Source organism: Corapipo altera, unplaced genomic scaffold (genome assembly GCF_003945725.1).
Source record: "Corapipo altera isolate COAL_440 unplaced genomic scaffold, ASM394572v1 66, whole genome shotgun sequence".
Taxonomy (NCBI): Eukaryota; Metazoa; Chordata; class Aves; order Passeriformes; family Pipridae; genus Corapipo; species Corapipo altera.
In genome coordinates this window covers 5409907-5434216 of record NW_020884924.1, presented here as the reverse complement: position 1 = coordinate 5434216, position 24310 = coordinate 5409907, and the positions used below count along the sequence as shown (strand labels likewise).

At 43.5% G+C, this 24310-nt stretch overlaps 1 protein-coding gene across 7 annotated transcripts in view; it reads left to right on the top strand.

Annotated features, from left to right (window-relative positions):
• Positions 1-211: 211 nt before the first annotated feature.
• RNF152 (ring finger protein 152) overlaps positions 212-24310 on the top strand; it is a 44081-nt gene continuing 19982 nt past the window's right edge. The window contains exons 1-2 of one of the 7 annotated variants that reach the window (XM_027657442.1): positions 323-428; positions 14274-14452. The gene's annotated coding sequence lies outside the window, so the exon portion shown is untranslated. Of the gene's footprint in view, positions 270-322; positions 429-462; positions 948-3966; positions 7911-7953; positions 14453-24310 lie in introns of those variants that run through there. The other 6 variants (XM_027657441.1, XM_027657449.1, XM_027657445.1 and 3 more) reach the window with 6 other exon arrangements.

Here is a 24310-nt window from a genome sequence, read left to right as displayed (position 1 = left end):
CCCCCCCCGGAGCGGCGGGCGATGCTCGTGTGCGGTGGATCCAGCGCCTCCCCCTCCTCCTCTTCCCGGCGGGGAGCGGGGCCGCCCCGAGCGCGGATGCCCCCCGCCACGCCTCCCTCCTTTCCTTCCCTCCCGCCCGGGCGAGGGGGAGACGCGGGTTTCGTAAGCGCCTGTCCTGGCCGGCCCCGGCGCGCTCGGCTGGCTGCGGGCAGAGCGGGGCTGCGCGGCTGCCGCTCCCGCGGGCGGTGCCGGGGCGATGCGCGGTGCAGGTGAGCGGCCGAACAGCGCCCGGGGCCGCCCACTGCCCGCCGCGCCCCGGGAGGCTGCCGGGGCACCCGGCGGGCACTTCGGAACCCGGCGGGGTCGCGCCTGCATCGCGCCAGCGGTGTTCCGAGCTGAGGAGGGTTATCCGTGTGCTTCGCGAGCAAGTAAATCCAGATAACTTAGAGAAGGGGTTTGGTGGGGTCCTTTGTTCCTGCGGGAGGTTTGGTGGTGGTTTAGCGTTGTTTGTTGTTTTTCTTTTGTTGGCGTTTTTCCTTTTTTTTTTTTTTTTTGGTTGGTTTTCCGCTCCCTTCCTCAGAGAAGATATGCGGTAACTCGAGTGCTGTCATTAAGTGCCAGACATCTCGCCGAGCTTTTAGGAAACGGCTTTAATTATTTTTTTAAGCCAGCGAGGAGGAGAGGCGTGAAGCCCCCTGCCCGGGTAGGATCCCTGCTCTGCAGAGTGGCAGCGTTCAGAGTTCCTTACGGCGTTAGATGCTGTCTCCTGGCCGAGGTCGAGCTGCCAAAAATGTGATTTACGGACCCTGCCGACATCCATCACCCGAGCGCTTTGTTCCGACACGCCGGACGGCGGAGGGACTTCTCCGGGAGCAGCTCTGCCTCTCCTGAAGCGTGGATACGCTTAGGATGTGTGCAGCAGGCTGCTAGCCAGGGAGGCATTAAGGGTATGTGTTTGTGTAATAGGTGTCTAGGAAAAAAAAAAAAGCAAACAGGCTTTTGATAAGGTCCCATTAATTGAACTGTAAACATAGTAATTCCTCTGTTCTTGTTTCCTCACTGAAACTCTTCCTCACCGATATGGCCCATGGTTTTTGTTTTCTTTTTCTTTTTTTTTTTTTTAGTAGTACGTTTCAGAGAGCTTTTGATACAGATTTGCTTAAGATTTTGGGTGTGATTGAAGCTGTTGGAACGTATTTGTAACCTTCCAACTTATGATGTATATGAAGGTCCTGTTTTCAACCTTTCTGTACCCAGGCTGGGGTTACAGGCCTTTTTGAAATGTCCACCGAGTCTGCACTGATGTAGAGCCTATGGGATTATAATAACAGTAATTTAGGAAAAAAACCCTTCTGCTGAAAACACTATTCTTGACTGTGTAATAGTGTGTGACTGGATTTTAGCTTATTGATTGCGTGAAAGGTGAAACATAAAAGTAGCTCTGGCCGAGGTGCGCACAGCTGGGACACAGCCTTGTGCTGTTGCTGGCTGTGGCACTGGCAGCACTGGTGTGCCTGTGATGGTTGGGATGGAGCTCTGTGGAAAATTCCCGCCATGCACACGCTTTTGTTGGCAGTGTAGTTAAAAAGCCCAAACCTCTGGTTCAAAGCTGTGAAGGTCTGTTAGAGGGTTTGGATAGCTGGCCAGGGATGTGGAGACAAATGGAAATGATGTGTTTTCTGCTGCTTGTCTGGGGGGAGCAAAGTTGTTTGGGCCACACCTGCTGCAAGTTTTATATGCATATTGGGAAGTCTTGGGAGTACTGGCCAGAGCTGTGGAATATCCAGATCAGAAATGCCAGAGAGACAATAAATATTGCTTTGGCTCTAATATAGTATGTTTAAATTATATGTTCAAATGCAATAACTTAGATTGAGCATCTCATCCAAAGATTTGCTGTGGCTTAGCAGAGTGCCTAGGGAACGGGCAGGTAGATGCTTCTGGGAGCTGGTCACCTTTCCCCACATGAGTCACTTGGGCCTTCAACTTTGCCAAAATCCATGGATATGTTTTTGTCATACCTGTTCCTGGCTACAATTCAGGGTTCTCACCTTGACCCCTCGATGAACTGGATCAGAAACTCTGTCAGCCACAGTCTGACAGAGGCTTCAGCATAGTTTTAACTTCAGTCATGTGAGTTGTTCTAATGAAATTAAATAGGGATACTAACAAGCAGGCTTGCATGCAAAGGGTTTAAGCTCAGGGCTGCCTCTCACAAGCCTTCCAGGGTGTGAACTACACATATTTTTTACTCACATGGGGCTGAGAACAAATGCCATATCATGTTTGGGTTCCGTGCAGAAGAGCTGACCACACTTGGGACCAGCACTGGCAGAGTAGGAACAGTGGTGCCTCCCTGCTGGAGTTTTATGGAGGATTAGTTTGCACTTGGGACCTGAAGTCTTACTAGAAACTAATGAAGCTTATACTCCTAAGTGCTCAAGCCATCCTTTCGAGCAGAATTTAGTTTTCTAAGTCAGTGAAATATTTTTCAGACTGTGACCCCAATCAGCTGATGGTGCCTAGAGGATATGGGTCGAGAGGTATGCATGGACCTAGATGATGACCTGATCAGTTGATGTGACCCTACCAAAGACCCTGTGATTTGTGGTTTTGACCACATGGGTATTGACTTTGGGACCTGGCCTAAGGCTCCAGCCCTTTTAAGAGGAGTTCTTACATTGCTCTTTGTATACCTGTGTTTATTTGTCAGCCAGTTCTGCAGCCCTTCTGTACATCAAGATATTCAGGCAAGAAATTTCACTGACTTGAGCGTGGTTATTCAGCTGAGTAAATGGTGTGCAATCTGAGTTCAAAGCAGTAGATTTTGGGCATGAGTGCTCTCTTTTTGTGGAGCATGTGGGAAACTAGTTTCCAGAGCCTGGGATCTTGGCATGCCTTAAATTCTCTCCTGTTCTTACACTTTGCCTATATCCGGTGGGTGGGTGGGCTGGAAGTGAGATGGGAGGCTGGGCTATCCTCCCCTTTACAGAAAGCAGCTCTTCCAGAGAAATTCCACAGCTGTTTCTGAGTCTGTCCAGAGTTGCCTGCCTGCTTTGTTGATGCTGTTTTCTGCTGCTGTACTGTGCTCTGCGATGGGAGCAGAGTAGTCCTTGGAACTGATGTAGCTCTGTAGCATGATCTGTGAAACCAAGCGGGGTTAGGGGAACCCCTTCCAGCTCTCATCAGCGCAGCATCTCCCTATGTTCTTGGCTGACAAGGGCTCAGCATTTGTTGATACGACTGCAGCAGAGCTGCCTCCTGCCTCAAAGGCACCTTTGGTGGCCAAGCACCAGAAGCACGGGCTTAGGGATGTTGGGGATGGTAAGCAGAAGGATACTGAAGTCTCTGGAATAAGTTCATTTCCAGGGCTGGTGCTTGTGAAGGAGAGAGGAGCCCCAGCTGCTTTCATAGTTAGAGCTGAGTAATAGTCCTTTAGCCGGACAAGGCATTTCACCCCTTTCAGATGCAAATCCCCTTGCCCTGTCTGTCTTCCTGCTGCAGAAATTACCCCTCTGGAGTAACCCCCAGATGTAAATGAGTTTGCAATTTACCCCTTCCCACTCCAGATGCAAAACAGCTGGGCAGTTACAGAGCTGAACTGCAGTGGGTACTGTGCAGCTTCCAGGCTCGATTGAGCAAGGCGTTGTTTTCTGGACTGTAGCAGAACATGGAAACACCACTAATCAAACACACCACAGTTTTCATCTGGTTTTATTTTATTTCATTTTAACTTAGTTTCCCCAGGAAATGAGCGCTTTTGTCTCCTGTTTGGCCAGTTTCAACCAGATTGCACCAATGGTTGACAGTCTGGAAGATCACTAATTTCCCACTTGTGTTTGTTAAGATTAGTGGCTGGCTGGGAAATCTTTAAAGCATTGCTCTCTCTGACAAAAACTAGACTGTTTACAGCTATTTTGTGTTCTACCTGCCAGCAACTGCCTGGCCAGGCATTGCATGTGTGGTGGTCTAACATACAGCACCTCTGTAGCCCTGGCCAATTTGCAGGGTGTGCGTGGTCTCCAGGGCATGGATGGCTATGAGGCAACGTCGGAGGGAGCTGCAGTGGCTGCAGTGGAGGGGCAGGAGGACGGAGGACACAGATCTCCCACTGATGGGTCCCATTTGGTACTCTTCCTTGCAGCCTGGCTACCCTTTAGTTTGTCAAACTAAAACCACCTGAGATATAATGTGGCTTGCAGGCTGGCACCCATAGCTTGGAGCCTGCTTTCTTTGACCTCCAGGACACCTTCGGATGAATGAAGGTGAGCATCAGATCAGATAGGAATGTGCATCCTGGGCAGGACTTATGTGCAAACTTGCACATGTGCAATGGCAGCATGATAATCTGGGTGTTCACCAGCATCATCCTGTTGAATTCAATGATAATTTGACACCGGTAACATTCAGAGCCATATTTTTTTCCCAAAATAGCTTGAGAGTGAATACAATCCTTGATTCCCACACAGCCCCCTGCAGGTGTGCACTTGGGCTGATGGGGTACTGTAAGATGTCAGGTGCATGCTTCTGTGTTGCTAAGCATCCCAGTATAGATGCAGCTGGTTTGGCTTGGGTGATCTGCCTCGGACATGTGGACAACATTGTACTAAGAAAAGCAGACTCACCGTCACCCAGGCTGTGTCTGTGCTAGGCAGTATAGCTGTGTTCGATGTGGTGGGCACAGTTCTTCCAGACTTGGACTGAAGGAAGAACAAGCATCGACATTAGAAATAGGTGTCAGAGGTGTCAAGAGCATTTGTGGGGTGCACATGCAGTTCTTCAGCCAGTGCGTGTTTTGATACCCTCTTTGTTGCTGCTGATCTTCAGACAATACATGCCTGTTGTCCTGGGGCATAGAGCATGGTTCTTTGGAGATCACCAGTGTCACTGTCTAATATCAAAATATTATGTGAAAGGGCCAAGGTGAGTCTCAAATACCCATATACCAGCCCTGTTCAGACAGCCTGTGGAAGTAAAAGCAGATGTCTCTTTCAAGGTGAGATGAAGGGAGGAACTGTTTAGCTGGGCCCATCATGGGTTATGGAGGATGTGGAGCACCAAGTCATACTAACCGGGCAAAAGGAGATGTTATTCCCTTTCTGCACACACAAACTCTGCCTGTGAATCTCTGGCATCTGAATGCACTATTAGAGAAGTGTCACTCAGTGAAGGAGAATATCTCTTGCTTCCCTTCCTTGTCCTTGGGCACCAACTCAGAGCACTGGCATCTTGGCATGGTAGATGACTGTGGTGAGAATGGACTCTTGGGCTTGGACAAGACATCCTGTGCAGGTCCCTCCTCTGATAGTGCCAGACACCCAAACTTCTGTGTCAGAAATCCTGAAGCAGGCAGTTGTGGGGTAAAATGTTGCTGCAGTACCATCTCTGCCTGTTGTTAAATGTATTGGGCTAAGTATATACATTTAGTGATGGTGCAGTGCCTTGTCTGTTAGCTTTTAAACTGAGCTGAGCAGGTTGCATGCCAGGAGGGAAGGATTGCAGTGCTTTCATCACCACAATGGACTTTTCCATGGTGGAGCTTTTCCAAAAGATGTGCACTGGAAAGGGCTGGTATGGCCCAAGTTCCTAGGACATTGCAGGCTCTGACTGACTGCACCTCAGGGACTTGATAACTCCAGGTTTTGCAGGCTCTTCTTTCTGAGGATGAGGAAAGATGGAAGTGAAACTTGCTTTGTTAGGAACAAAAAAACATGTAAAGCTTGTGGTAGTAGCTCCCAGCACCTGTTAGACAAGGTAAAAATACTGTTTAGAAGAAATGCTGGGTGTATGTTTGCAAGTGGGGGCATACAAAGGCAAATAAGACTTTTTAAAAAGCATGAAGCATGCATAGGGAGCGTGCTGTCAGACACACTGCCTCTTGCCAGCTAATACCATCTGCAAATAAAACAGGTTGTTGCTATTGTAGCTGCTTACTCTCATAAAGCAGGATGACCCAGACTTGTCTGATGCTGAGAAATATGTTGGCAATTTTCCTGAAGTCCAAGGTGTGCAGAGTAATTTACTTAAAAGACCCAATATAACAATTATCATCCAGGATGAACACATACAACTGTAATGTTTGCTTGCAGTTGTATTTTATATGACACTCTCCCTGAAGTTGCTAGTTGACTGCATTCACCAACACAGCCTGGAGATGATGGGCTTCTTCCTGACCTGAAGTTAGCAGCAGTAATTACACTTAAATAAGTTTTAATGTGGCAGTAGGAGGGATTAAGTGGCTTGGGCAGAAGGCTGTTAGTGGGGTCATTTGGGATCCAGGCCTTGGGAGCTTTCCTTCTAACACATCAGCTGCTTAGTACATCTGTTCTTAAAATCTGATTTGTGACAATTCATTTCAGAGTTGTTGATTGATGTTGGTCTTGGTTTCCTCCTCTGAAACAACCCCAAAATCCCCAAATGTTCGTTCATGGAATTGAAGTTTGAATGTAAAGCCTCCCTCTCTTCTTCCTGCTCTTTACCTCAGATAAAGGTGGAAGAAAGAGAGTTTTGTGCGCAGCCATCTACTGGAGGCATCAATCATGTTGGGAGTGGAGGCTGCCAGTTTTTCCACACGTTATTAATGATGAAAAGATATAAACATATGAATGCATAATTGTGTTAGATTTAGATTACTTACAAAATAATGACATCAGGAGAGCAATGCGGTTACTAAATCTGGTGGACAAAGCACTGAAGTGCCAGGACTAACATTGCAGAACTCCCCTTTGCATCTGCATTATGATACAATCTTTAATTCTGTAATTGCATCATTTTTTCCCTTTCACAGTGTCCCTCTTTCACTGGATAGGTAATTGCTGCGTAATTCATTTTCTCTTCCCCACATTTACTTTCTGCATGTGTCTCCACGTCTATTTATTTTACACCCCACCCAGACCTTGAACTGAACAGTGCTGCTTATTTCTTCCTGGGGGGCTTTTTCAGGTGGGGAAGTTCTTATTCTTGCAGCATCTCAGGTACAGGTACTGTCTTCATTTTCATAGCTGAGGAATGGAGTCAAAGAGCAAATAAACCCTAAGTGATTGAAACACCTGCAATTTTGGCTGCTTTAAAGAGATACTTGGGGATGATTTTTGTTTTCCATTTGTCCCAGAGTACCTGGCATGACGTAGCAGTTCATCTGTTGGAAGCACAAGGACCCAGCTGTTAGTGTCGGCACTCTTGTAGATTAGCCCTAAATGCCTTGGCTTTGCAGAGGGTGGGCGCTGCCCCATTAGGGGTCACTTGAAGAAGAAAACTTCTTTCAGAGACTTGCTGAGCATCTTAAAAAGACTATGGAGCCAAGAAGGAGCCTGCAAGTGGTATGTCCAACTTCCTCAAGCAAGGTGGTTGTCTCTTTTTCTTCCTGCATTGCCTTGTTCACTAATCTTCCTGACCTCCACTGGGTGAGGCAGTGTTTGAGACAGCTGTTGCTCTTATCATACAACCTTATCTTTTTTCTCAAAGCAGTTGATTTCCAGGGCTCAAATGGTTTGTGATAATTGAATTGGAGACAGTCAATGTAGATGTATACAGGAGCTTGATGAAGGCTGTGTGTGTAGTCTTCATATGATATGTCTTAATTTTGAAATGATCAAGTTTGCAGTCTTTGTATTAAAAATGAACATAGCTAGGCTTAATGTAATTTTATAACTTTACAAAGGGAAAGGGGAGAGATACATAAAAATTAGACCTTGTTACATTAATCTGCAGTGGCGTGAGTAATCCCAAGGGCATAGACCTTTGGGCTGATTTCTGACCCATGAGATAAGGACGTGCTGAAGAGCACTGTTTGGGTATAGATGGTGGTTGTTGATAGAGTGAGGTGATGTGCTCAGGGGGTCATCTGCTGCTGTGCTGGGGGGTTTTGCAGCCAAGAGTCAGGTTACCCTGAGATCCCATTTAAGGATGAGGTAGGCAGAACACTGGTGCTTCCCAAGTTCTCTTTGACTTGCCTGTGCTGTCCTGCTCTTCACTCTGTTGCAGCCCAGTTTCTCATCTCCTTAAACTCACCCTCCGCAGTCCTGCCTCCTTCCCCTTTGTTCCTGTGCTTCCCTAACAGTTGCCATCTGCTTCTTCACTTGTTTTTGGGTACCATCACTGTAGCCTGTTACTTCCAATGCCACCTATCATTTTCCAGAGGTCCCAGGTCTAGATAACCTGGTAGGATTGTATACAATCTTGATTCCAGTTTAAATCTGTAATACTCGCTTGTTCAAACTGTAGGTGAAGGCCAGTCCAGTACCTTTGATTGAAGCATTTTAGAGGATTCATCTTACTTCTAGACCAGAGCAATTACTGTGAGCATCCTCTGAGATCAAACAATGGGTTAATAGGTGCTTTAGGCCAACTCTATATAAATAATATACATCTGAAGAAAATGCTGTGTTCTGCCCTGTTTCTCACTGTTTTGTTGTATGCGGTCTTCCTTGATCTCGCCTACCTTCCGTGGAGTTGAACATGATAGTGAAATTACATCAGTTCATAGTGAGGAACGCTGGTTGCTTGTGCTTTTTTTGTTCTATGGAACTGAATAGCAACATGATAGTGCAAGAAAGAGTGTGTGGGTTCTAGAGACTGGGCTTCCAGCTGAAATGCAAGTTGGTGCAGCTTGGCCACTTTCCAGAGAAGTGATGTCTGTAATCTCAGCAAGTCATTAGATGTCTACATGTCTGTCTTCTGACCAATTTACAGTGAGTTTCTTCCTACAGCTTTATTCAGAGGATGGGGAATGGTTAATAAAAACCTTACGCAGCAGCAAGAGGGGACAAAATAGACATTTTTGGTTTTGTTCAAATGAGCATAACAATTGTCTTTCTTTATGTACTTTGGGCTTTTTTGTTTCATCAAACCAGATGAGGAAAAGTGGATATACCAGCAAAGAAAATATGTTTGCCAACAAAATCTGGCCTTGGAACAGACCAGACTGACCTGAAGTGAAACAGTTGGGATGATAATGATTTAAAAGTCAGACTTGTGTTCTTGGGAGTTTCTGATATAAATCATGACCATGATTGCTATAAACCATGTCAAACTAGATTTGTAAAATAATGTCAGTGTCTTAAAACGTTTCAGATGACTCAACAGATTGTACATCTTTACAAAATAATTAATAAGCCAGATGCTAAAAACTGGCACCAACTAGTTTTTCTCCTTGCATTGGCACTGTGTGTAAGTCCAAGAGGTAGGATTTGATTACTGAACTTCAAGTATTTGAAAAGGAGAGAGTATTAAAAGGAGCATGGGTCTGGTCTTCAGCTCTTGTCCAAAGGTACTTGGGGATCCAAGGACTTCGTCTAGTCTGTGGAATGTTACTGGGAGAAATGACTTGTATCAATGGAGAGATCTACACATCTTATAGAGGAGGTAATAAGGTTTTGTGGGAGAATAAAACCCAAAAACAAAACCAGAAAAGATTGCACGTCCATCCTAGCCATCTCCAGCCTGGAAGGGGTTGGTAAGCCTGCATGCCTGGGATTTGGTCTGAGCTTGGGTAGGCTTCAGTTAATCCCTCACACAACCTTGTTGTCTCTATTTTGTGTGTCTGGTTTTCTTTTGAAGTAAGTATGTTTAGAAAGATCTTCAGGCACCATAAGTTGCCAGAGCTCCTCTGGGAAAAAAGTGGCTCCTGTGTGGGGTGGCCCCAGTGTTAGGCGTGCTCCACTGGCCTCTCTTGACCCCTGGTTTGCCTCCCCCCTCTCCTCTTCCTCACAGCATCTGTGGTCAGACTCTGAGAGGCAGGGACAGGGCTTGCAAACAGCTGGCTCAGCAGAGGAGGGGGAGAGCCAGCTGATGCCACTATTAATAGTCTTTCAAAATTGATGGATGAGACAATTATAAAATTGCAGAGGGAAGTGAAACTTAACGGAATCCATGTTTTAATTGTATTGTGGATGTTTTTCAGCAGCCGGCTTCTGAGATGCAGGACAGATCGAGCATTTTTGTGAGGATGTTGATGTAGGCTGCAAAATGTATTGTTTTTAAAGAAAGAAAAAGAATGGGCCAGTCTGTTTTCCACACTCTGATGCTCTCAGTCTTCTTCAGTTGTACTGTGTAATAGCATGCAATGTCTAGACAGTAAATCAGATCTGAAATACTATCCTGATGCATCTAGAGAAGAAAGTCTCCTACAAGCACCTGTGGTGTCAAGGTGCCCAAGCCTGTGAGGGGTACCTAGGTTCTGGTTTTGTAATTTCCCCTGTGTGTCCTTCATCCCCATGGAAAGGAATGAGGATGCTGGAGCCATCTGGCTTGTGGTGACCGGCAGCTTGGGTCCTTGTTTCCTCCCTGCTGGCATGTCAGCCTTCTGGCACTGACACCTTCCTGTCCATAACACGGGGAAGATCCGTTTTCGGCTGATGAAGCCCTCCTGCTCAGTCTGCAAGTAGCGGTTGCGTGCTGCATGAGGTTTTCTTCTAGGCAGGTGTTCTGTTTGAGTATGCTTCATCCACGATTGGATGAAAACATTCTCTGTCTAAGTTTTGTTTTAACTCAGGCTTTAACAAAACCAGTCTTCTTTGTAGTATTGTTCCTAGCTTTTCTTTCCTCTGGGACTGAGAACTTCTCTCCGCAGGCTCCTTAACTCAAATGTAACCTGTCATAATTCTGCATGTTTTGAAAAAGTACACATATAGGTGGTTTAGTAAAGAGAACAAAGTATCAGTCTTTTCTCTTGCCTCCTCCTACTTTCTCCCAAGTCAAAAGCTGAGAACAGGACACCTTTCAGGAGTGGGCTCTTTAATTTAAAAGTCCCAGTCGTAAAGTTCTAGCATCTTCATCAGACAAACCTTCTGTTCCCATCAGCTGCAGGGGAAGTTGCTTAAAAGAAGGCGTCCTCCAGGGCTTGGAGTGGTGCTCTGTTTTAAAAGTGAATAGTTTGGGGTGGAGATGGTCTTCTGCCTCAGTACTTTAGCATGCCTATTTTCTCCACCTCTCTCATACCTCTGTAAGGATTTCTGGGGTCCAGTCTGGCTGTGAGGAGCTCCCTCATTTTCCCCTACTTAAGCTCCCTGGGGCAACAGCTTCAATTCCAGTGGTGAGGTTTAGAAATGGGTTCCTCTTGCTTCATTTCCTGCTCTGGAGTTGGTTGGTATTTTAATGGCTGTAAACTAACATTAGGAGGGATAGCACACTGGGGAGCTGGACTGCTTCAAGAGGAAAAGTTTCTCCTTGCAGGCAGTAAAACAGGCTTGTGGTCGTGATCCCTGTGAGTTACAGAGGTGCCTTGACTGAGTAGGCAGTGAGTGGGGAAGATGAGAGTGGATCACAACAGCTTTCTTACATCCTAAAGGACACAAAATCTTTGCACTGTTTACTCTGAAAATATTCTCTCTCCTTTTCCAGAAGTGCACTGTTTACACGCAGGCAAACACTGAGATTTTACAAGTGTACGTGCTTGTGCTTTTTGTGCTTTGGGCACAGCTGGCAATGCTGATAGGAGGGCTTCTATTGTACAGACACTTGCTGCTTAGAAAGTAGAAATTTGCTGAGAGTGGCACTGGGAGCCCAGCAATTCTCCCTTCAGCGAGGCTGGGAACTGCCGGCAGCGGCTGAGCTGCGCTGGGCAATGTGTGTGTGCGTGCTCGCAGCAGGACCAGGGGTGCTGAGGTGCTGGTGCTGTTACTTGGAATATTGAAATTCTTTAAGCTTTTTTTTTCCTTAGCAATACTTTCCAAATATAATTATTTAAAAGAAAACCTGAATTATGATATTTTGCAGATGATTGGAAGCCTGTTTTCTTCCTTTTGCCGTGGTAGATCTGTTAACATCAGTGACTGTAGCTGCAACTTGCTCGTCCAGGTGTAGCTTGTCTTTGCTTTTGTGGGATCAAGGCTGTTATGGTATTTTTTGACCTGATTCTCACAGGATTTCCTTTTGTTTGCTGCATCGTTCTGTATGCCAGTTTCCCTGTAAATGTTATGAGACCTGGCAGTATGGGCCTGATGCCAAGGGTAAGGGGCTAATAAAAATACATTTATTTTTATTTCGGAAGCTCTTGCAATTCACACTTCACTGGCAGGGCAGGTATGGTGTTTCACAGAAGAATTCCTTTCTCATCATTTTGATTTCAAAGTGCTCTAACAGGGTCCATGTGCAGCCCTAGGCATGGCAAATGACACACCAAGGCCAGGATTCATTCAACAGCAGGAGATGGGGACAGAGGTGGGGCTGGGGACACAGCAAATGTGAGTATGAGGTCTGTCCAGCGTAGCAGCACTGCTGTGGCATCCCTGGAGCAGGGTGTGATGGCCCTGGTGGGGGCTAAAACAAGGTCCTGTTTCTATTTTCTGAGTGCCAAGCCAGTGCTGTAGCCATTCTGCTGTATTGCTTACTCAGCATTTTGTTCTGGGGAACCTGAAGGTATGTTGCTGTAGCTGAACAATGCCTCCTTCGTGAGATCTGAGATGCCTGCTCTTGCCATATCTGGCCGTGTCATGTGTGCCGAGCTAGGGACAGAAGTGCTTGTGAGCCCTTCCAGTAGCTGAGGGAGCTCTGACTCCCGATCCATGGCTGTGCTCAGCAGGCTGCTGCTGCGGAGTGTGAGGTACACAGCGCTGTCACACCAAGGGTCTTTCAGCCGGACTTGGTAACTTTTGCACCCAGGACTGTGCAGTCTGAGGGCACAGAGTTTAAGCTGGAGAGACACTTGATGAGAGGTCAAGATGGTTATTTGCATTACTGATGGGATGATTAGTAGGTGGTGTTCGTGGCTGTCATTAGAGACCTGTGGAAGACTGGTATTAAACAGAAAAGATCTCTGTGTCTGTGTGTAATTTATGAGGCCTTCTGCTCAAACCTCCATTCATACTCTCAGATGTTCCACACTGGCAGCGGGGAAGAGACACTGGAAGATGCTAATTATGTCCTGTGCTGTCAAATAGAAATAAAGGTGGCCGTGGCATGTGTTCTGCAGAGGCTTAGATGCTTCTCTATGTTGTGGATCAGCAGTGTACTGCAGGGCAGTGTATGAAGAGTGCAGGGGAATCTGATTTTCATATCCTTTGTTTAGAACTGAAGATTGACTTTATATAGAAATATCCGTATTTTTACAGGTGAAATCAAAGGGCCAGGCTCTTTGGTCCAAAGCTGTTTGTTCTTGGTATTTGTCACGTGTATAGCTGACTGAATTAATCAAATGGAAAATGCTTTTTCCCAAACCAGAAAAATTCCACAAAAAGAAATGTATTCCACCTATTTTTTTACTTTAAAAGCAAAATACAAAAAGATCCCTCTTCTCTCCTTCTCTCACCCTCCTTCTTCTATGTCTCTCTTAGTGGCAAAATGAGAAAAGTCAAAGCCTGAAGAAAAAGGTTTGGGTGGGCATTCACACATGTATGTATGGAGGAAAAAAATCAAAATATATGGATGTTTCTGACTTACCACAGATAAGCTGGTGAAAATCAGTGATTTATGTAAATGTACTTCTATGACAAAGAAGCATTTAACAGCTTGCAAGTTATTCCACTTTGTATTCTGTTGGTAGATAAACATAGGCTTAATTCTCCACTTACTTGCCCTTTCATATCCTTCTCTGACTTACAGAACAGTTGCATTCATTTAAAACTAGTCTAGGGTATTGAATAGCCATGTCTGGTTAATTTTCTTTTAGCTCATTAGCTTTTTATTTTTTTTTAATGTGGCCACGACAGGTGGTGGCAACTCCTAGCTCTGAAGTGTGCAATGCTTTTCTTTGAGTGTCCTGACCTGCCTACTGCTTAGCTGTCCCTGGATCACAGCTCAGGAAGCCTCCCTTCTCCATTTTGTTCATGACACACATGTCTGAGCAAAAGCCAGTAATGGCTTTCAGAGGGTCTGAAGTCACAGGTGTGATATGATGCATACTTTTGAGATGTATCAGCTTGCCCCTTGTGTAAATCAAATCAAACAGGGTAAGGTGCGGATCCTGTTTTGTTTCAGCATGGCTTGCTTATTCAGCGGAAAGGATGCGTGCAGTCATCTAGATGGATGAAACCATCTTTGAGCGTTTCAGTAATATCACACATGACAGAAATTCTGAGCTTCTCTGTGTGAAATACATCTCTTCCAGGAGAGGAGAATCCTTGACAGTACTTTCAAAACGTATTAGGAAATTGTGGGTTAAATAATTACTCTATTTCCACATTAACCTTTTTGTTTCTTGCCACTTTTCCAATTGTGGCAAGATTTGCAGGTAAGAAGCTGAAAAAGAAAAGTAATATAAGGGGGCAGTTGGTTTGTTTCGGGTTTTGTTTGTTTTACTTCTTTAGTGTATCTTGTCTGCATCTGACTCCTGGCAGGGTTTTGTGACCTTCAGTGGATCTCATCAGTGTTTTCCATTCAGAGCCCTCCAGGCAGACAGAAACCTACACAGCAGAGCACTGAAAACTCTGAACTGCCCAAAAGGAACAGCATCTTGCACCAGCTCTTCTTCTTTCCTCCTGTGTTGGTGAACATTGAGGGGAGTTGTTTAAACCAGGTGAGCTTTACTGCAAAAGGAAAAAAGAAAACAACATGAAACCTTAAATGTTTGGAGATAATTATGAAGAGGACTGATCACTCCTGTTCCTCCTCAGGACAATCCCACATTTATTGCTGACCTTATTTCAAGACATTTTTAAAGTTTTTGAAGTTCAGCTTCATCTGAAAACAGAACAGTGGTTTGGTTGTAGTACACCTAGGAAGTGAGGGTTAGTCTTGTGTGTTAGGATACATGTGTTTAGACTCTCTTCAGCTTGAATATTCTTGGAATATTCTCAAAGTGAAAACTGGGATTCACCTAGGCATTAGCTGAAGAAGAAAAGGTCTTAGGCCACAGAAGTCATAAACAAAAGAAACGCAAGTTGCAGTTCTTTAGTGCTACATAAAAGGAAACTACTAAATATGTTCCTTTGGTAAGCAAACCAGTTTGTGAACTGTATTGTATTATTTTTTTTGGTAAATGTTTCCATTTCATCAGCTCCTGTTCTAAGATAGGTTTCTGGCACCTTACCTTCTGCAGCCAAAACTGTGGAGATTAGCTCAGTTGGTTGGAGGCTGGTGCTAATAACACTGAGGTTGTGGGTTCAATCCCCATATGGGCCATTCACTTAACAGCTGGACTCTGATCCTTGTGGGTCCCGTCCAACTCAGAATATTCTGTGATTCTGTAAAAAATGTAGAAGAAAGAGGTTTATCAGTATAGCAGTTTCAACGGATTGTGTGAAATCTCAAACTGGTTATTAGGTCTTTGAATTATTGGGTGACGTATTTGGTGGCTAGTATTCTGTATCAGAAGTACATAATGTAAATAAATTTGATTAGAATAGTGCTCATACACTTTCTGTCAGTCTTTTGACTATATTTTTCTAGTTGTGTAAAGCAAAAACTTTGGGTATTGGCAAAATCTCTTCCTGTGAATGCTTTTCCTGTAAAAAGCTGGTGCAAGGTAGTTCTGTCCTGTCAAAGGGAATGACTGGTAGGTGTGCTGCACCTCCCAAATCCATACATGTCTCTGTGTCACTTTAAAGGATGCATACTGATGATGTAGTTGTTCCTTCATCACAGTTCAAGGTTCCCTCTTTCACTGTGCCTTGGCTGCAACTAAAAGGCCTGCTTACAGATCTTACACTGGTAGAGGAAGGTAAGTGTAGCATCCACCTGCCCTTGCTTCTTAAGAAAGGGTACTTAGCATCTGGGAGGCACAAATACCATATTGCAACCCTTGCTCTCCCCAGGAAACCTGAAGCAAATCAGAAAAAGCTAGAGAAGTGGGGTCCTGTAATCCACACAGTGTCTGCCTCCTAGGTCTTAGTGCAGTGGCTTTTTGAAAGCAATGAAAATAGATGGCCATATGCCCAGTGCAAGAACTTATTCACTCCACTGTATTTATTTTTATAGTGAAATTGCATTTTCATATCTCCGTGAGAGAGACTGTAGCGGGATACAAATGCAGTGAAGCATTTCTTTCTGTGGACATAGCAACTTGGGCACAGATGTGATGAAACTTGCTACTCTCTTCATGAAAACACATTGAGCTGGGAATACTACCGTTTTGCATCCTCTCTAAGGACATGTGGCAATGCAGTTGTGGTGGATGGAGGTCGTATTTCTTTATGCTTCAGATCGACAAGAAAAGATGGTTGAACAGGCATAGCTTCAGTGAAGTGTGTCCATGATTTCAGTGAAATGTGGGATTCAGAACCACCTAGAAAATAAAAGTATTATTCAATGGAAATTTAATTTTACTTTTTAGTGACTCAGGAATGCTAACACTAAAGATTTGAGTCATGTTTCTTAAAGATGTTTTAACATGACTTTCAAAGTTATAGGTACATTTCACTGCATTGAAATTAATATGCATGTAAAAGCCTGAGAGTACAAAGTCTGTGCTTGTGAATTGGGCAGTTAGTGGCTTGGCCCCACCTGCATTTTGTGTTTGCATGCAAAATAATTTGTATTAGCAGTAGAGCATTCCGTGTGCATATAAAGTGTGTTACAACTAGTCTGCACACAACCAAAGTAGGTCTGAGAAATCTAGGAGGCCATGTAGGTAAGCCTGGCTGCTTGCTAGAGCTCACTAGATTGTGTCTTGTCTTAAAAACGTTAGAGGGAAAAACAAGACAGAGGTGAGATAGTGGGAGTTACGTGGTGATTGTTGTAGTTAGGATCCAGTCTGCTTCAAGTAATGCAGCGTGCTGTTGATGTTAGAGGATTACACAGGGCTCTGTTTCAACTGATCTCCAGAATGACTCAGTGTAAGAACTGAGGTCATGTGGATTATTTTTAAAAGACCTGTTGGACTAATTAGGCTATGTTATGTGGCATAATGTTAGTTAAGCATGCCCAGAGTTACTGATAAGAATTCAGCCTTTAATCTTCTGCTGGAAGCAACTTCCCTTCAAGATTCAGAGATGTACAGCAGTTGTAACATATAAAACCCAAAACATTATAGAAATTAAGGGGGAAGGAAAGAAGCTGCGTAAAGTAGAAGGGGAATTAATTATATGACAAGGGACACACTGAACAAGCAGAGGGCTCAGTGTCGCAGGGAACAGATAGGTTGCATGAGTGTTTAGTGACTACTTTGAGTCTGTTCATGTGCTTATAATATATATATATATATCTCTAAAAATTTGTGGCTGCTGTGATTATGTATAATGGCTTACTATGTAGTTGTTTGAACAAGGCAACAGAGAAAGTAAGACTTCAGACTCTTGCTTCTTTTATTGGTTACAAACATTGAGTTCCTCTTTCACCACCTCCAGACTCCAAATGTTGCTTGTATGTTATCTGTATTCTCCCTTGCTTCCTGCTTGCTCTCTGTCCCTACCCACCTCTGGCCCCTACCCTGGCTTCCAGCTCCTTTAGGGAGTCCAGTATCTTTTTTTCCTGTTCCTTTCTCCATCCTCTTCATACCCTCTGTTAATCTTCAGTAACACAGATGTAAATCAGGCAGATTTTTAGTTCCCCATTAACTTTTGTAGCATACGTATTTTTGAATTTTTTTTTTAAATTTAAGAAAGGTGTTTGTGCAGTGTTTGTTTCCAGATAGTGTAAATGATGGGTGAAGACCTTAGAAAAAGAATATTTCTACAAAGAAACTCTTAGCATAAACCTTGCCAAATTTTATGTGGCTGAAAAAAGTTGTCTCTTGACCCATAATTCCAGAGAGGTGATTTTATTGAGGTTTAGACTCAGGTTTTATATTGTAGGAGGTCTGTGTCCACTAAGGAAAGCCATCATCTCTTACATACTGTTGACTGTCCAGAGGCAAATTTCAAGTCTGGAAGTGTGTGTCCATGTACTAGTGGGAGGGCTCTGTCAAAATTGGGTCTTTGTACTGCCAGACAAGGGGGCAATGTGATCAGATGAACCAGGACATGCAGTGGAATGATTCCAGTGGTTTTTGACAATTGCAGGAAGACAGAGGACTACCTGACTTCACAAAGCCTGCTGGGCAAACGTGTTGAGCCAGCAAAAGGGTTTGAAGAAATGCTGTGTTTTGTGCCTGTGATATGTATGGATGGGTGTTGGATGCTTAAAGACCATCTTTGCTTTTGTGTGCCATGTCGGCCCTGTGCTGGCGTAGGTTACAGGGTGGCATTGGATGTCCCAGCACAATGTTCAGTGTGGTGTTCTTCCTCTAGTTCAAGATTGACTTGTTTTTTTGATTGTATTTTGATCCAGAAGCAATAACCCCTGCTATCAGTGAACCACGAGGGGGTACAATACAACAAGTCCCAAGAACGTGGTATCCCAGATTAGCAGTGGTGGCAAGTGTTGGGTCCAGAGCAGTTCTTTCCTTTTCAGCAGTGCCTGGTGTTGGCGCAGTGTAGGCTAAACTTATGCTGCCTGAATACCATCTTAACTAACTTCTTGTTCTTTGGTACTATTCAGTCTTCCCAGCACAGACAAACATCACTGCATTTATCCTCTTCAAGGGCTGTTTTTACTCACTGCTTTTTTTCTTTCTTCACCCTTCCCCCCCCACCCAGTGACACCTTCAGTAATGCTTCATTGCTATGCAAAAGGAGGAAAGCACATTGTCAGCAGCCTACTTCAGACAGAGAAATTTATATCTGTGAGAAGCATATGTACAGAACAGCAATTACTCAGATCATCAGTATTTATATAGCAGATAATAGTTGTCATGGACAAGATGAATATTGTCGCAAGAGCAATAGCTGAGGGGGGGGATGCAAAATATAATTGTTAGATTTCTTTAAATGGGATAATTATTTAACTTTCAAGTGATTGGTGAATACAGCTTAGAGTCTGAATTAAATATCCAATGGGAGTCCATCAGCTTGTAGTAAGTAAAGGAAATGCCCACTCCTGTCTACCCTCATGTCACATGGTGAAAGCTGCCTGGGATGTTGTCCTTTAGATATGGCTTTAGCTGAAGGCAATGATGGGGCCCTCCGAGAATGAGGAATCATATAAAATAACAAAAAAGTAATCAAGCAGCTTGTTTGGAAAATTAATTTTTATTGTGTCTGCCATGGACAGACACTTGTGGTTGAGATGGAGACATGGTTGCATATTCCTTGATTTTAAAAGCATACTCTGGTGTTTGGTGAAACATGGCCATCCTTAAGGGCAGATTTTTTACCACAGCTTTCCAGCATCCTGCCTGCCAGCTGATGTGCCTCTGGCTGCCTTGGCGCTGCCTGACTGGACAGGCAGCCCAGTGAGTCCCTGTCTGGCCTCCTGGCCGGAGGGACAGCCTAGGTCCAGCCTGGGTCGTGGCTTCCTGTTTGCACAGGAGATGCAGCTTCTGATTTCTCCAAAGAGAATGCCTCCCCTCACCTGCCTTTTTTAACCTTTTGTATGGCAGCGTGATAATTTGGAGAGCTTTCATTCGCTAGCAAGAATGCTAGCCTGTTCTGTTTTTGATACATATTAAATCAAAAACTAACTGGGCTGTTTGCTACAGGCAGTTTATTTACTGACTTTTTTCTTCTTCTTGTGAAATGCCTCTGAATAGCTCTATTTTTTGTTTATACTCACTGACTCTTCAGATGTGACTTCAGATGTGTATTTGAAACCCTGTACCCCCCTGACTTCTCTCAATGAGGAGGAACAGTGGATGGGAGCACTTGATGTTCAGTGTTTAGCTCAATTGGGTTGGCTGTCATTTGTAACGTCAATCATATGGTTTTCCAAACACTAAAGCAACAAAGGAACATTTTCAGCAGAGTAGATCCACAAAAGACCTTAACTATTACGGTATCAAGCCTCTGGGCACTGTATGCTATGGGATGCAGGTAACAAAGCTTCTTGTGCAATTCCAAGAGAAAAGTTGGTCCAGGAAAGCTGGCATCCCAAATCAGGAGACACACGAACTGGCTTCAAGGGAGATTCAAGAGGAGGACTTCTAAGCTGGCAGCCCTCTTTCTGTTCCAGGAAAACCTGCTGAACTGCTCCCTTGTATTCCTTTCTAGTGTTAGGTACCTTCTGCTGAGCTGTAAGCAGTGATGGAGCTAGTGTTGCTCTCTCTTGAGTTAAATCTGATACTCAGCCCAAAGGAAGCTAAGACTGAACTCCCACCTTTGTCTAGCAGCATTTGATCTTGGATCTTTTCATCTTCATAGTTAAAACCATTAGACTGCCTGGATTTTAGCCTTTTTCCAGATGAATTTTTAATATAAAATAATTAAACATTCATTGGAGCAGGGACAGGAACCTACCTTTCCCTCACACTCGCTTTTCCTTTCTGACCTGGATATTGAATTATGCACTTCAAAGTGGAATGGGGTTAGGAGGAGGCATTAGTGGAGCTCTGCTGAACTACTGAAATTCCTGGCACTTCAAACTTTCATCTGGAGAAGGGAAAAGAATATTATAATTTAGTCAGGTTCACCCTTAGTGAAAGAAAGTTTTCTTCTGCCATGAGCATACCCAGGTTCATGTGTGGGTTCACCAAGTCTGCCACTTGCATGTGGCTTGGGGAGGCCCTGACCCGGTTGCACACAGATTAATTTGGACAGAAGGCTTGTTTGAAGCTAAATTTAGGCCAGTTTAGATCTTGCTATTGCCATTAAAACTGAAATGTCCATTAACAGCAGTATTAATAGTTCAGATGCTTGTTCCAGTGCATAACTCTGTTAATAGAGGTGCTTTCTAAATTGCAGACCCAGTATTGCAACTATGTGTGTTTAAACTTCTTCTTAGGTAGTACCCCCTAGTTTTTTTTACTGATAGTAGTATAATCTTTGCTCAGAATTTAAGCTTGTGATCAACAGATCAACAGGTTTACCTTCTTAGTTATCTTCTCCAGATCTCTTTGAGGCAGCTGCTGTTGAGACTCTGTTGGAGAACTACCTGCAGAAGTGTTAATTTAAGCATTATCTTCCAACCTGAGGTTCTGCCTTGAGGGAAAGTAAGCACTAGCCAGCTCTTGGAGAGATTGCTGCAATTCTCAAGCCAACCCTGTGGTGGACACATGCTTACACATTCATTGCTTCTTCAGGTGTATTGCAGCTCAGAATAGCTCTTTTTTCTTTTTTTTTGGTGTAAGGAAAAGAAAACAAAGGACCATTGAAGAAAGAAGGTTATCAGCACTACTGATATTCTAGAATATTGAATTGTGTTGAAATAATGGGTTTGTTCATCAGGCGAGGGTGCTTGTATCTAATTCTCTGAATATTTTTTTTCATTAAAACAACTTCGCAGGGATCTGGAGATGATGAAAAGGATTGCTTTCCCCTCATGTTTGATGGGGTACTTGTTGTGTTTTGGCTGCCTTGTCCCATTGTTAAGCCCTGACATATTTACATTCTAATTTCAGGACGAGGTGTTAGCAGCATGAGGAAATGGGGTGTTTGCAGCATCCAGAAGCCATGAGTCCCTCTAATTTCATTTCAGTGCAGTGTCAAGCACTGGGGTACCACCATGAAGACTATACATCAAGGTCTTTTTTTCATGCTGGTGCAAACTAGCTAAAGCCTTGAGGGGTTTTGATGAGTAAGGGTTTAAAGATCCAATCCTGTGTAGTGGATTTCTTTTAAACTGAAAATGGGAAGAATTGCATGGCAAAGGATGGAGTCAGGGATATATTGCTGCAGGGCCTCAGGAATGTTCTTGGAGCAGAAAAATCCCTCCTCCTTAACTTCTGAGTGGTAAATGGGTGAAGCCGTTTATCTCTTCAGTTGGCTTTACAGCTGGTTTGAAGATTTCCCTACATTCCTTCTGGAAAAGTTTTTCTGCATCCTAATTTTGTTAAAGTTCATTGGTTTATTTTATGGAGGGAATAAAACTCCCAAACAAATCTCCTTTCACTGAAAAATAGAATTGAAGGGTTAGGTTTTGGAATGCTAGCAACATCTCCCATGGGAACTGTAATTAGCGTACTTTTTTCTCATTTGTCCCTTGGGGCTTGGTTTTATGGCTGACTTCCATTTCCTCTTTTCGATGTTTAGTTACCACTGTTGTTGTGGGAGATGCAGACTAGTTGGGAAGCCCAATTCCTGTTGGAGGTTGAGAACACGAGTCATCGTGTATGAAAGTACCTCAAGCTATCATAAGCAGTATTTCACAGTTCTGAAAATGGGTTGCCAAATTTCCAATATTTAGTAGAAAGGCAACACTTCCCTTAGTATAGGTGACATAGCTGTTAAATTTCATGTAATTCATAAGGTGTTCATTTGAAACACTAAATTTTCACAAAAACTTACTTTTCTCTATTTTAAATCAACTTCTTGGCTTAATTTGTGAGCACAAAATACCATTTTTAGGGGCTTGACCCACACTAATAAAGTGTGATTCTAGGATACTGGAGTTTGTTGTAAGTTCAAAGTATAGCAAGTAGGAGATGTGATTTGATTTGTCTGAGGAGACCTCTCATTTGGCATAAATATTTCTGAAGTGTGAAATGGAGATATACTGGAAACAGGAATAAAATACTTTTCAGACTTCAGATTTTACTTTCTGAAGTAGATTCCCTTCTTAAAATAGAAATCAACAGAAATGGTGGAATTCTGTTAATTGATCAGACTGATAATCTAGTCAGTCTGTGCAGTAGGAAATATGTCAGTGTATGAAGTTTAAGGATGCCTAGAAGACAGAAGCTGGTCAGCAATAGCAAATTAGTGAGAACTCAGTGAAGTTGTTTTACTTCTAAATTTGCTTTTAATAAACAGTGAGCTATTTTTACAAGGACTGTTTACAACTGCTACTGTTATGGTTGGCTAATTAGCAACATCCTTTGGAAAAAAAACCCCTGACCCTCTTGAAAGTCTTCAAACATACAGAAACGGGTTTTTTAATTCTCTCAATTTCACTGTGTCTTCTACCTTTCATCTTGTGATCTCTTGCAAGCTGCCACTCTCCCTGTTTGTGCAACTTCTACAGAAAACACAAGTAATAGCAGTTGAAAGGGAATTTTAAAATAGATTATGAAATATAGGGCATGTCAGGATAAGTTTGAGGTGGTCTTAAAAATCCAGTGGTTGTCTTTTTTGAAAGCTTTTGCTGAATGTTTGAGATTTAGCCTTCCTCCTCTTTATCTAAAGGTCAGGAAGACTGAGGCTTTCCTCTCAGACAGTGCATGCCACATATGTTAGCATTTGGGAATTGCCCAGGACTACTTGAGGAACAACCTGTTTTCCATTGGAAGGATTCCTGGGCAAGTCTGGCCCAGATCTGCTCTTGAGAACAGTTACGGAGTCATACGGAGGGATAAGTGGCAGAAGGAAATACTGGCAGAACTGGACCCAAGCTGGTTTTCACAGCTGCCCTGATTTACAGTCTATGTCTCTTGTGATGCAGCCACATCCCGGATGCAAGGTGGCGTGAGCTCCAGGGCTACTCATGGTCTCACCTTGGTAATGAGGAGGTATTTGAAGAAAAGTTAGAATTGTGTGTCACATTTGCTTTCTTCCTTAATTCCTTCTGATTGGAGTCAGTGTGACCCAAAAATAAGTGGCTGTGTTTGGTGAGGGGCAGGGGAAACATGACTCCACAAGTACAGGAACTTTATGGTTGTAGCTCTTGGAGGAGCTACAGCAAAAAACCCTTCATATTTTGAGGAACCTGACTCATTTTTTCCAGTGTTACAGGATTACTGTAACTCCTGTGCTACTCCTTCCTCTGCTGGCTGAAACTCCTTTGTGTGGTCCATAGGAGAAACTCTTATCTTCTATGTTAATGGGTGGTTATGAAATGAGAACAAAAAAATTAAAGATCATGCACTAGCAGTTTAACAAAGTGATAAGAATTTACAACTTCGTCTTTTGATAAGAGTATTTTACTGTTGCTTTTTCAAATGAAGAGGGACACAGAGGTAGCTGTAACCTGTACACATACATTTTTGAATGAGGATATAATGCTGAGTTGGAATTTTTCAGTTCACTCCTTTACAGGTCTCATTTTCTAGCACTCATGCTCGTTTCTTTTGTGTCATTTTCAACAATACACAGTAGCATTTTTCCATCAGCAAAGGCCTGTGCATTTCAGTGACCTTTACTGCTTTCTTTAGAGGGGTTATGCAATCAACATAAGGGAATGAAAATATTTAGTTTTTTTTTTTTTTCCTTAAAAGAGGTCTAATGCCTGTATTCTTATGGTTGTACAGCTGACATTTAGGCACCTGTGTTTTGCACCTGCACTCTATTTTTGAGGAGCCTGAAAGTCTGCTTGCAAAATCTGAGCTCATTTGAGAAAATCAAGCTAAAAAAAGAATATAGATGGTTAGAATTATGGTCTTTAAAGCAAGAAGCTCGTGTTCTAATATTTCCTCTTTGGTCCTCCACCTCCATTAAATATATGATATTTTCTTTTAAATTTAAATTCAGAACTTACAAAGGGATTGACCCTTTTTGTGCCTATTGACTAGTTAATGCCAGAGAATTTTGTG